Source organism: Cetorhinus maximus, chromosome 36 (assembly GCF_964194155.1).
Source record: "Cetorhinus maximus chromosome 36, sCetMax3.hap1.1, whole genome shotgun sequence".
In the NCBI taxonomy this organism is placed as follows: domain Eukaryota; kingdom Metazoa; phylum Chordata; class Chondrichthyes; order Lamniformes; family Cetorhinidae; genus Cetorhinus; species Cetorhinus maximus.
In genome coordinates, this window is record NC_135914.1 from 6,551,496 (window position 1) to 6,563,757 (window position 12,262).

Genomic DNA, 12,262 nt, shown 5'->3' on the forward strand with positions numbered 1-12,262 from the left:
AAACAGAAGAAAACACTGAAGGATTATAGAATCCTGAAATCAAGCTTTGATGAGAGGTCATTGACGCAAAACATTAACTCGGATTCTCTTTCCACAGATGCTGCTGGACCTGCTGCATTAATTCCACATTTTATTAAAATCTTAGTGAAACTCTTTGATCTACAGTACAGTTGCTTATAGAGTACACACACTCACCACTGTTTTATGAATGACAGTGATATAAACAGAAAATGAACTCTTTCTACAGCATGCAAAGAGGGGCCATAGATTTGTCCAAAATGGTAAGAGGCAGATTTCAAGTTGAAATTGCAGATGAGGGGCAGAAAAAGGATCCAGCATTTTAAGAAAATAACCCAGAAAACAACCAAAAAAGTTGGTCAGTTGTGTTAAGCCGCACAAGTATATGCATAGATTCATAGGGACCCATTTCAAAGCAATTTTGGGTGCACAGCATATAAAAACTCACAAAACTAAATCAAACTCCAAATATTCATATTCCTCTCGGGATAGTTTCAACCTTTTCCCCCACACATTATTCAAATTGCATCTCTTTGCATCCCGCGAACAGAAACCAGCAACTTTCATGTCATGCTTTACGCTTTAAAAAAACTCATCCAAACTCTTCTTCTGATCACTTTTTAATACATTAGGCAGCAACCACTCAATGTATTCTACATTAGTTCATTCACCACCACTAAATTCATCATCGTCTGCCCTCTTGGGTGTTTGTAAAAAATCCCTTGGCCTGTATTTATCTCTCATCCAACACTAAATCTGATTATTTTGGTTGTTATCTCATTACTGTTACTGAGGCCTGTCAAGTTTTCCTACATTACAATAGTGTCTATACTTTTCATCGATGGCTTTGGAATTCTCCTGAGGGTGCAACAGGCATTATATAAATGTAAGTCACCTTCTTTCCTAAAAAAAAAACTACTGAAAAAAAGTAAAGTAACATAATCTTCTACTCAAGTTCCTTAGAATAAGCTATATACGTTGGATACATGCTACATGGTTGGAACATTTAATGAAGAATTCTTACAAATCACAACAGTAAAGTGACCCAAATACCAATAAATGTGTGTAAGCTAACTGCTACATTTACCTCGATGAAATCAACTACATTTCTCCATTCATTGCTAAGCACTTTAGGGAACAATATAAATGTGCATTCTTTTGTTTTTAAGACTTCTTTTTGCCTGTCGTCTTCTAGAGATTTCCAGCTGAAGGACAGATTTTGATTTTACTCTTGCTAATTGGCAGCATTTTAAAAAATGTTTTCTATTCCAATGACTACATTGGAAGTACAGACCAGGAAGGTGTCAGCTTCAATCACAATGACAATTTAGCTAATCTGAACCAGGACTGCCATAGGAATTTACAATAGCTTTTAGCGATCCTTGGGCAGGGCATCTGTGGGTACCTGTGCTTGAAAGTGTCTGTGTGGGGGTATTGGTCAAGGACAGAATGTGGATCTGCTGTGATGGACCACACTTAAATAACCTGCCAATATTCAATCGCAATGTCCACATGTATAAAATGGTGAGCGATCATGGGTTACTGTCTTCAGGAAAGGACATAAAATAGGGACCAAAAGGCGATGGGAGGAGAAAAAGAGATTTCCTGTGCATCACGTCAACTCAGCTAAAGGAACCTCTTCTCTTTGTCAATGATATTCTGGTATGTAAGATACAGTTCAAGACCTTGCTACAGATCTACCTCATACATGAGCAAAGTCATGCTGTCAGGATTTGAAGAATTGTATGATGCTATGATGCAATTTACTTTCACCCTGTATAAATAAATTGAATAAATAAATACAATTATAGATATACTATTTTCTGGCAACATAATTGGCTGTCAAAACACTGCCAACCTTCACCTTATTAACAATAAATGCAGCAAGGAAGCAGAACATGTATATTTGTTCTTAGCCCTTACACTCTTCTAAAGCAGTATACATAATGCTTCATGGCTATCATTAATGCAGTTACATTACATGTATGTAGGATGGGGCAGAGACAAAACAGGAGCGAGGTGATATAGGAACCACTTGCCCAGGATAAGTCTGTGGCAAAACATTCGAATATTCACAGAAGGCCTGACTGTAGGTTAAAATGCTGCAGTGCCAAATTTCTGCTGCTGAATCCTCAGTCAGTTGTCTGTGTATAACATCTCCTCAAGTCACAGGAAACAGCTATCACAGTATTTCAGTTTACTCTGTAGGGTTGATGACCTTTGCACGGACACAAGTCTGCAGGTTCTCCCCTCCTTCCCAATTAAAAAGTAAACTCCAGGAATCAGACACTGTTGATTATTCCATCCAGCTCATATTATAAAATCACATTAGGATAACAAAAATGAATCCAGTAAACGTGCTACTGCAGAAAACAAGAAAGAAGTTAAATCCATGCATTCATACATCAGCACAAATGATATATTACAGGACCCAATTTTCAAAGCTATAGAAGGTAGTTGGCAGGTGAGTGAAGGACTTGCAAAGAACTTGAAGCATTTTTCACGACTCAATATACTTTTCTCACTTCACTTACTTCTTTACCTTCAGACAGCTTATGAATCCCTCACCAAAACCCATCATTTAAAGCTATAAACTACACCACAAACTGAATTGCCAGTTAAAATACTCCATCCCCTCTTTATCTGAGCTCCTCTTCTGAATGATATCACAACATGATGCAACAACAATGTGAGTATAATAACAAAGACAACGGAGCAATTTTTAAAAACTGATTTTGGAGGTCTTTAATGCTGTCTTATGGAAGAATACTTGCTAATCTGCTTCTTGATCAGAATTCATAATTTCAAATTGCTCTCAGCACTACCAATGACAAAGCTATAACAGTTGATATCTCATCCCGAGTGTCTTACAACTCAAAATGCCCTGTATATCTTCCACTTGGCAGTTTAAAATACCCTGTCCATACTGCTGGGTATTTTCACAGTTCATCTGAATACAGTACACAAAAGAAAACTCACTCCCTAACTAAAGTTCTAACAAGGCCAATGCTGACAATCTGAATATTTCTGAGCTGAGAATTATTAAATTTTATTATTCTGCTCTTAAGCAACGAAGTTTTAGAATATGATTTCGGTGAAGTACAACGTTAACTTACAAACTTCACATTAAATATCCGATTGGAGGGCGAAAAGTACCAAACAGCACAATTTCACATTTGGAGTTGTGCTTGGGGAGAGTATTCTGAGCTATAATCACACCAGTGTGAAGCTATGACAGGGAAAACAATCTGAGTTAATTAAATTAAGAGCACCACAACTAATAACCCACACTGGATCAAAATTGCATTTGCGGCATTGAAGTTGAGACTTTGGGAGTACATTGTTCTTGAGCTGGCAGACTGACTTTACACTGCTAAATCCAGCTCCTTGGATTCAATGACAGAATTGCAGACCTACAATTATGTCACCATAATCATTCAGTTAGTAAAAGATAGGTGCAGGTTCATGAACACTAGCCTCCCCGAATCTAACCCAAGCAGGCACCAGCCTAATAGCAGTGTAAGGCCGGCCATTAAAGTCACTGGTGACTGCGCGAGAAGCATTTCCCTCAAGCTACAATGACACAGAGGGATTTTCCCCAAGGAGCACTGCGGATGCAAATCTACATTCCTTAATCTCTTTTTGGAATAATGCACTGGTTTCCATACTGCAACAAATCTACTACTTGGTAAGAAATATTACTTCAATTTTTTTAAAAAAATTAAAACATTTAAAAAAGTTACAAATTGAGCAAATGGGACAGAGCACATTATGGAAATAATAAAAAAAGCAAACAAATAAGAAACTACACAGAAACACAAGATTACCATTGAAAATTAAATAATGTAATTCAAGCTGTATTTTTCCTAACAGCAAAAGGCACTTGCAGGATTCTTTCCTGCTTGCAAACAACTGTAAAACACGTTTGCCATGCACACAATTAAGAAATGCAATGTTGGATAAGAATTGGGGTGGTGTTGGGAAGGTGACAGGGTCTCCAGCCCCCAACCTCCCACCCAATCAAACGGCCAACCCTCCCGCCTCTGAACTCGTCTCCAAGGGAGCATTAAATTTACCCATTAACTCTCTTTCTCTCTCCACAGATGCTGTCAGGCCTGGTGAGGATTTCCAGCAATTTTTGTTTTATTTTATCCAAGACAAAACTAGACTTTATGCAAGCCTCTGTCTTATTTCAACTGGACAATTGATGAGGAACTGTGTGACATCTTCTCAATGTCTTTTCCTAGGAGTGCTTTCTGATATCAGAAACTCACTAATAATTTCTAATTAAAACTAATGTATTGCCAAAGCCACCACTTGACAATTAAATGGATGGAATCATAGAAATTGATCCCAAGGTTATAAAAGAGGTTAAACTGAACTTGTATAGGACACTAGTTCGGCCTCAGCTGGAGTATTGCGTCCAGTTCTGGGTGCTGAACTTTAGAAAGCATGTGAAGGCACTGGAGAAGATGCAGAAAGAATTCACGAGAATGGCTCCAGGGATGAGGAATTTCAGTTATTAAGATAGATTTGAGGAATAAGGACTGTTCCTTGGAGAACAGGGGAAAATTGTTCTCACTTGTGAAAGAATCAAGAACGAGAGGGCACAGATTTAAAGTAACTGGCAAAAGAAGCAAAAGCGACATGAGGAAAAACCTTTTTAGCAGCGAGTGGTTGGGATCTGCCCGAGTGCGTGTGGTGGAGGCAGGTTGAATTGAAATGTTCAAAAGGGAATTAGACTGTTATCTGAAAAGGAAGAACGTACAGGGTTACGTGGAGATGGCAAAGGAATGGGTACTAGGTGAACTGCTCATTCGGAGAGCCGGTACAGACATGATGAGCTGAGTGGCCTCCTTCTATGCTGTAACAATTCTGTGATTCTGTGAAGTCATGCCTTAAAAGATTTGCGGAGTAATGTACAACATTTATGGAGTACTTTATAATCAAATTTCTCAGGAACTGCACTTACAATAAATTACTTCAAAGTGTAGTGACCGTTTCATGGAAATGGTCAAAAGCCAGCATTCGAACACACACATTATTGCACATACCCTTTACAATTGCCTTGTACCAGAAAGAACGATGAGCCAGTGTGAAACCCACTCGATATTTTCTTCAATGAGGGGCAACATGGGAGAATGTCCAATACACAATGTTTACATGTCAGGCATGTTCACTGACAGTTCCAAAAGGGGCCAGAGGACAATGTTAGAAATTGATGAAGAGCCACAATTCCATCAGAAAGTTTGGTTTAAAAAGAAATCAGAAAGCCTACATGAATTTATTGAAGGAAAATACTACTTGTTATAGACATGCAAAAGGAACATGTTAACATCCAAAAGAACAGAATTCAAGGAGCCAGCACTTAAGGAATTATGCTTGGGAGACCAAGGCCAGGACCTAAAATTGAAGGGTCCTTGACATTTCGAAAAGATAGGCAGCTAGAAAAAAGTGACGGGGTAGCTCCATTAATTAAGGACAACATTAGTACAGTAATGAGAGATGACCTTGGCTCAAAAGAGCAAGATGTAGAATCAGTTTGGGTAGAGATACGAAACAGTAAAGGTGAGCAGTCACTTACGGGGTCTTTAATCGATTCCAACAACAGTAGTTACATAGTAAGACAGAGTATCCAGGAAGAAATAAATTGGGCCTGTAAAAAAGGTACTGCAATAATATGTGACTTTAATCTACACATAGTTTGGGTGAATCAGATTGGCAAAGGTAGCCTTGAAAACGAGTTCATAGAGTGTATTTGGGGCAATTTCTTAGAGCAGTACATTCAGCAGCCAACTAAGGAGCAGGTTATTCTAGACTTGGTGATGAGCAATGAGACAGGATTAATCAATAACCTCATGGTAAAGGAGCCTCTAGGCAACAGTGATCATAACATGATTGAGTTTCATGTTCAATTTGAAGGGGAAAAGTGTGGGTCTAAGACTATTGTTTTAAACCTGAATAAAAGGAATTATAAGGGTATGAAGGCAGATCTAGCTAAAGTGAACTGGGAAACTAGGTTGAAAGGTAGGACAGTAGAGATGCAGTGTAGGCTTTTAAGGAGATATTTAATAACTCTCAGCAAAGATTTATCCCAGTGAGAAAGAAAGAAAGGCCCTTTGAGAACAGCGCATCATCATGTCTGAATAAGGAAATTAAGGATTGTATCAAATTGAAAGAAACGCTGTACAAATCTGCAAAGATTGGTGGTAAGCATGAAGATTGCTGGTTCTTAAAATCTGATCAAAGAATGACTAAATAGGGAGAAAGAAGAGTATGAAAGAAAGCTAGCTAGTCATATAAAAACAAATAGTAAGAGTATTTATAACAAGTATTTGAATAGGAAAAGAGTAACTGAAGCCAGTGTTGTTCCTCCAGAGAGTGAGCCTGGGGAATTGATAATGGGAAACGTGGAAATGGCGGAGGCGTTGAACATGTATTGTGTGTCTGTCTTCGCTGTAGAAGACTTAGAAAAGTTCCCAAAAGCACTTAAAAATCAAAGGGCGAACGGGAAGGAGGAACTTAAGACAATTACCATCACAAGGGACAAGGTGCTGGGAAAACTATTAGACCTAAAGGCTGACAAGTCTCCAGGACCAGATGGCCTGAATCCTAGGGTTTTAAAGGGAAATCGCATTTTAAGTAAGTTATTAGTGTTTTATTAGTGTTTTTTGAGGAAGTAACAAGTAAGGTAGATAAAAGGGAACCTGTAGATGTAGTGTACTTGGATTTCCAAAAGGCATCTGATAAGGTGCCACATCAAAGGCAAATGCACAAGATTGCATCATGTAGTGTGTAATATATTAACATGGATAAAGGACTGGTTAGAAACAGGAAGCAAAGAGTAGGGATAAATGGGTCTTTTTCAGGTTGGCAAGTTGTAACTAGTGAAGTGCCACAGGGATCAGTACTGGGGCCTCAACTATTTACAATCTATTGTTACGATCTCAGCTGATGTCAATGTTAGACAAGTCAGATCCCAGAGTGAAACCTAGCTCTATAGGTCTTAACTTTTATTTTTTTTTTAAAAGAAGCCATGCAGGAAAGTTACTGAACACATTCACAGGAGTCTGATAAACTTTTAACACAAAGAATAAAACATTTATTAAATAAGAAAAATCAACTATATTACACCAGGAAAAAAGGTTGGAAAGATCTCAATACCAACACAAGAAAATGATTCAAATATCCTCTATTCTTTCACCCCAGCTTTATATTTACAGACGCATACAAATTCAGAAAGATAAAACAATTTATCATATCTATTTTATACTAACATTCAGGGTAGGTATGCGATACATGTGAACCAACTGGTGAACTGTGGTCAGACACACCAAGTAAATGACAGATGTGGCCAAAGCAGATTCTATGGATTTCTCAACAACCCACTCAGACACCTGCCACACCATGAGCCAACTGGTCTCATTGAAACACTGTTTTTCTCACAAGGGTTTCCAATCTCCACATTTGAAGAATTCACCATGGAATTCTCTTCAAACGTCGCTCCCACGCGGATGGCTTCAAGAAGGATCTGCCTCCAAGGTTTCAATCTCACCTTCTGAGGCTCCTCAGTACACTAACACTTCATCTTCCAAGCATACTTTCAGATCTTTGGCTGTGCCAAGCAGAACACCAGTACTCCAGAGGGGTACCCTTACCCCTACAGCCCACAGCACGGAGTCACCAAACTTTGGCTGCCCTCTCTGAAGCCTACTTTGCTTCAAGTCTGCTCCCCGCATCTCTCTCTTTAACTCAAAGCCTATTTCCCTACTCCTGTCATTTATCTCAACTCAATGGGATCTATCCCTGATCCCTGTCTTTGTCCATGCCTGGGACTTTCTTCTGGATCTCTTTCAGTCTTTGGTTTGGGACCCTCTCCCCATGTCCTGCTCCCTGGGACACCTTCCTCCTAATGGCGCACCGGTTCAGATCACATGACCTACTTTCTCACACTGTGCCACTTTTTCTGTGCATGTGTGCAGGTCCGGTTCCCAGCTTGAAGACGTAAAAACAAAAACTGCGCCACTTTCTGGCTGGCTCATGCGAAGAAAGCCCGAGACCCACTGGGAACTGGAGTTTCCAGCCTCTGGATGCCGATCTAAAGCTAAGGTAAATTTTTGGGTTTCCTAACACTACGTCAATGATTTGGATGAAGGAACTAAATGTATAGTACCTAAATTTGCCAATGACACCATGATAGGTAGGAAAGTAAGTTGTCAAGAGGAGGTAGAGTCTGCAAAGGGATATAGGCAAGTTAAAGGAGTGGGCAAATCTATGGCAGACAGAGTATAATGTGGGAAAATGTGAACTTGTCCACTTTGGGATGAAGAATAGAAAAACAGTATAGCATTTAAATGGAGAGACTGCAGAACTCGGTGGTATGGAGGGATCTGGATGTCCTGGTACATGAATCACAAAAAGTTAGCATGCAGGTACTGCAAATGATTAGGAAGGCAAATGAAATGTTGGTCTTTATTGCAAGGGGAATGGAATACAAAAGTAGGCAAGTTTCACTGCAGCTGTACAGGGCCTTGGCGAGACCACATCTGGAGTATTGTGTATAGTTTTGGTCTCCTTATTTAAAGATAGAATTGCGTTAGAAGCAGTACAGCACAGAGAAGGTCACTCAACCTATTCCTGGGATGAGGGGTTTGACTTATGAAGAAAGGTTGAACAGGTTGGGCCCATACCCATTGGAGCTTGGGAGAATGAGAGGTGATCTTATTGAAACATACAAGATCCTTAGGGGATTTGATAGGGTGGATACCAGGAGGATGTTAGGATGTTTCCACTTGCGGAAGGGACTATAACCACGCAACACAGTTCAACAGTAGGGGGTCTACCATTTAAGATGGAAATGAGAAGTTTTTTTTCTCTTAAAGGGCCGCTTGTCTGTGCAATTCTCTTCCCCAGAAAGCAGTGGAGGCTGGGTCATTGAATTTATTCAAGGCTGAGTTAGACAGATTTTTGAAAGACAAGGGGGTCAAGGGTTATGGAGGGGGTGGGGACAGACAAGAAAGTGGAGTTCAGACTACATCAGATCAGCATGATCTTACTGAATAGCAAAGAAGGCTCAAAGGGCTGAATGGCCTACTCCTGCTCCTAAGTCCTATTTCCTTTGTCCCATGTTAAAATCCTGTACAGGATTTTAAAATTCCTGAGAGGATATCATTTTATGCATTGGTAGTAATGAAGCACATGTAAAGCTAGGTTCCATAGTCATCCAATTCCAAAAATAAAGATGTCCAATGGAAAAAACACTTGCGAACTTGGGTTACAATTTAGCAATGAGTCATGAAGTTGGCATGTGCAGTTGAAGGGACAATTGGAATGACAGACCTTTAAGGCCATAAAAGTGCAGCAGAATTAGACAGAAGATTTTTTAAAAAATCTGGCTACACTTAATTTTACAGTGAGGTCCCAGACCTGGAAAATCTACTTAAGAAACTGATTAATTTCTTCCAAGAGCCAGTACAGTTCTACCTTGGAGTAATGATCATGTTTTTAGTTAGAAGGTTAAAGGTTAACAGCTGGCCAAACTGCACCAAGGCCTTTCACGAATGCAGCTGAAGCCCTGTATCGCTGAATATACCGCAATCCTCTCCTAATCCATCACCAACATTTCTAATGCTGTTCAGTTGACAGCTGTAACATTCAAGTGCTTTTAAGTGTAACTCTGGGCCAAATACAATTCTATCACAACATTCCCATAGGTGATTATATAGTAATACCTGAGCCCATATATCAAGTGGTTTAAATAAAATGTAGCTTATTAATTCTGCTCTCACCAGGTTTTTTCCCCCTCCCCCCACCTTCCGAAAGATTATTCTACTGTAGTATGCTTCCATTGTGAGCTTTGTTTGCAGCTACTCACCTACACTGGGTGATGGTGGAGCTATCACAAGCAAGTTTCTCCCGCGCATCCGCCCTCACGCCTTCTCCTCCCTCCCAGAAACATGATAGGGTCCCCCTTGTCCTCACTTATCACCCCACCAGCCTCCGCATTCAAAGGATCATCCTCCGCCATTTCCGCCAACTCCAGCATGATGCCACCACCAAACACATCTTCCCTTCACCCTCCCTGGCGGCATTCCGTAGGGATCGTTCCCTCCGTGACACCCTGGTCCACTCCTCCATCACCCCCTACTCCTCAACCCCCTCCCATGGCACCTGCCCATGCAACCGCAGAACTTGCAACACCTGCCCCTTCACTTCCTCTCTCCTCACCGTCCAAGGGCCCAAACACTCCTTTCAAGTGAAGCAGCATTTCACTTGCATTTCCCCTAACTTAGTCTACTGCATTCGTTGCTCCCAATGCGGTTTCCTCTACATTGGAGAGACCAAACGCAGACTGGGTGACCGCTTTGCAGAACACCTTCGGTCTGTCCGCAAACATTACCCAGGCCTCCCTGTCACTTGCCATTTCAACACTCCACCCTGCTCTCATGCCCACATGTCTGTCCTTGGCTTGCTACATTGTTCCAGTGAAGCTCAATGCAAACTGGAGGAACAGCACCTCATCTTCCGACTAGGCACTTTTCAGCCTTCTGGACTGAATATTGAGTTCAACAATTTTAGATCTTGAACTCTCTCCTCCATCCCCACCCCCTTTCCGTTTCTTCCCCCTCCTTTTTGTTTTTTCCAATAATTTATACAGATTTTTCTTTTCCCACCTATTTCCATTATTTTTAAATGTATTTCCACCCATTGTTTACCTCTACCATTTAGCCTTTTTAGTATTCCTTCACCCCACCCCCACTAGAGCTATCTGTACCTTGTTTGTCCTGCTTTCTACTCTTAATTAGCACATTGCTTTAGATAATATCACCACCTTCAACACCTCTTTGTCCTTTTGTCTGTGACATCTTCTGGTTATCTCCACCTATTACTGGCTTCTTGTCCCAACATCCCCATACACCTCCCCGACCCAAAAACCAGCTTATATTTCACCCCCTTCCCTATTTGTACTTAGTTCTGTTGAAGGGTCATGAGGACTCGAAATGTCAACTGTGCTCTTCTCCACTGATGCTGCCAGGCCTGCTGAGTTTTTCCAGGTATTTCTGTTTCTGTTTTTTTTGACAAGCAAGTCCAATCCTGTCTTCAGCCAACATCTACACAGCACAATCCTAGTAGGCATGAGGAGTTAGCTTCTCTCACAGCAAGATAAAGCAGCATTATTCACCTTAAAACAGCCAAGTATTTAGCAACCATCCTCCGGATCACAGCATGGACACACAGAGGAACTGAACATGGTTTTTATCAACTGGGCTCACGGCACTTCAGCAGCAATCACTTGCTTCTTTGCATGCAACCACTGTTATACAGCACCTTATTGACGCTATCATCCTTAGTCTCAGAATTCCTTCAGCCATTTGACAGGCACCTGCTTTCAGTGTGGCATATTTATGAACGCAGCCAGCCACTATAATTTTCTAGACCTCATGACACATAGCATATCATCAAAGGCTTAACCGAGGTCTCCATGTAACACATGCTTGCCTTGTCACTGACTTCTTGCTCAGGAATAATCAGTCAGCAAATTAAAATGGCCAGGGAAAATCTCTTTATGTCGAAGTTTTGTCACAGAGAGTGGCTGTGGCAGAGGCCATCGAATCCTTTATGGGAAAATCAGACAAACATTTTGGAGAGAGAGAGAGAGAGAGAGAGAGAGCGGGCGAAAGAGGGGGCGGTCATTGGAATTATTTTTGGGTTGTTCTCGGAGAAAGCCAACAGAGACAGGGTGGGCTGTAAACTCCCATGCCTCTACGGTTAGTGTGGCCTGGAAGCCTTGCTTCAACCACTTTTAAAAAAACACCTGGGTCAAGACTTTACTCAAAACTTTGTTCCTGCTGTAAGCTTTTGACATAAAAGGACACAATGAAATGTCACCAAGATAATCATAAACAAATGGGAACACCATTACCTTCCAGTTTGCCTCTAAGCCACACACCATGCTGACCTGTACATTGTCTATTCCCACAGTCACCCGGTCAAAGTCCCGGAAGGTGTTCCCTACCCATCAGCACTGTGAAAGTAACTTCACCATGCAGACAGCAGTGGTTCCACAAGGCAAGTGCGTCTGAGAGGGGGTGGGGGGCAAGCAAAGTGCACAGAAAAAGGCAGAGTTATACATAGAGAGAATGCATAAGAGTAAAATAGAGAGGAGAAAGACAGAGGGAGAGAGGAAGAATGTGAAAGTGGTTAAGAGTATACAGCAGGCGGGGGGGGGGGGGGGGGGGGGGGG

At 41.1% G+C, this 12,262-nt stretch overlaps 1 protein-coding gene across 1 annotated transcript in view; it reads right to left on the reverse strand.

Moving 5' to 3' along the window:
* ash1l (ash1 (absent, small, or homeotic)-like (Drosophila)) overlaps window positions 1-12,262 on the reverse strand; it is a 215,825-nt gene that overhangs the window by 184,090 nt on the left and 19,473 nt on the right. The window lies entirely within an intron of this gene.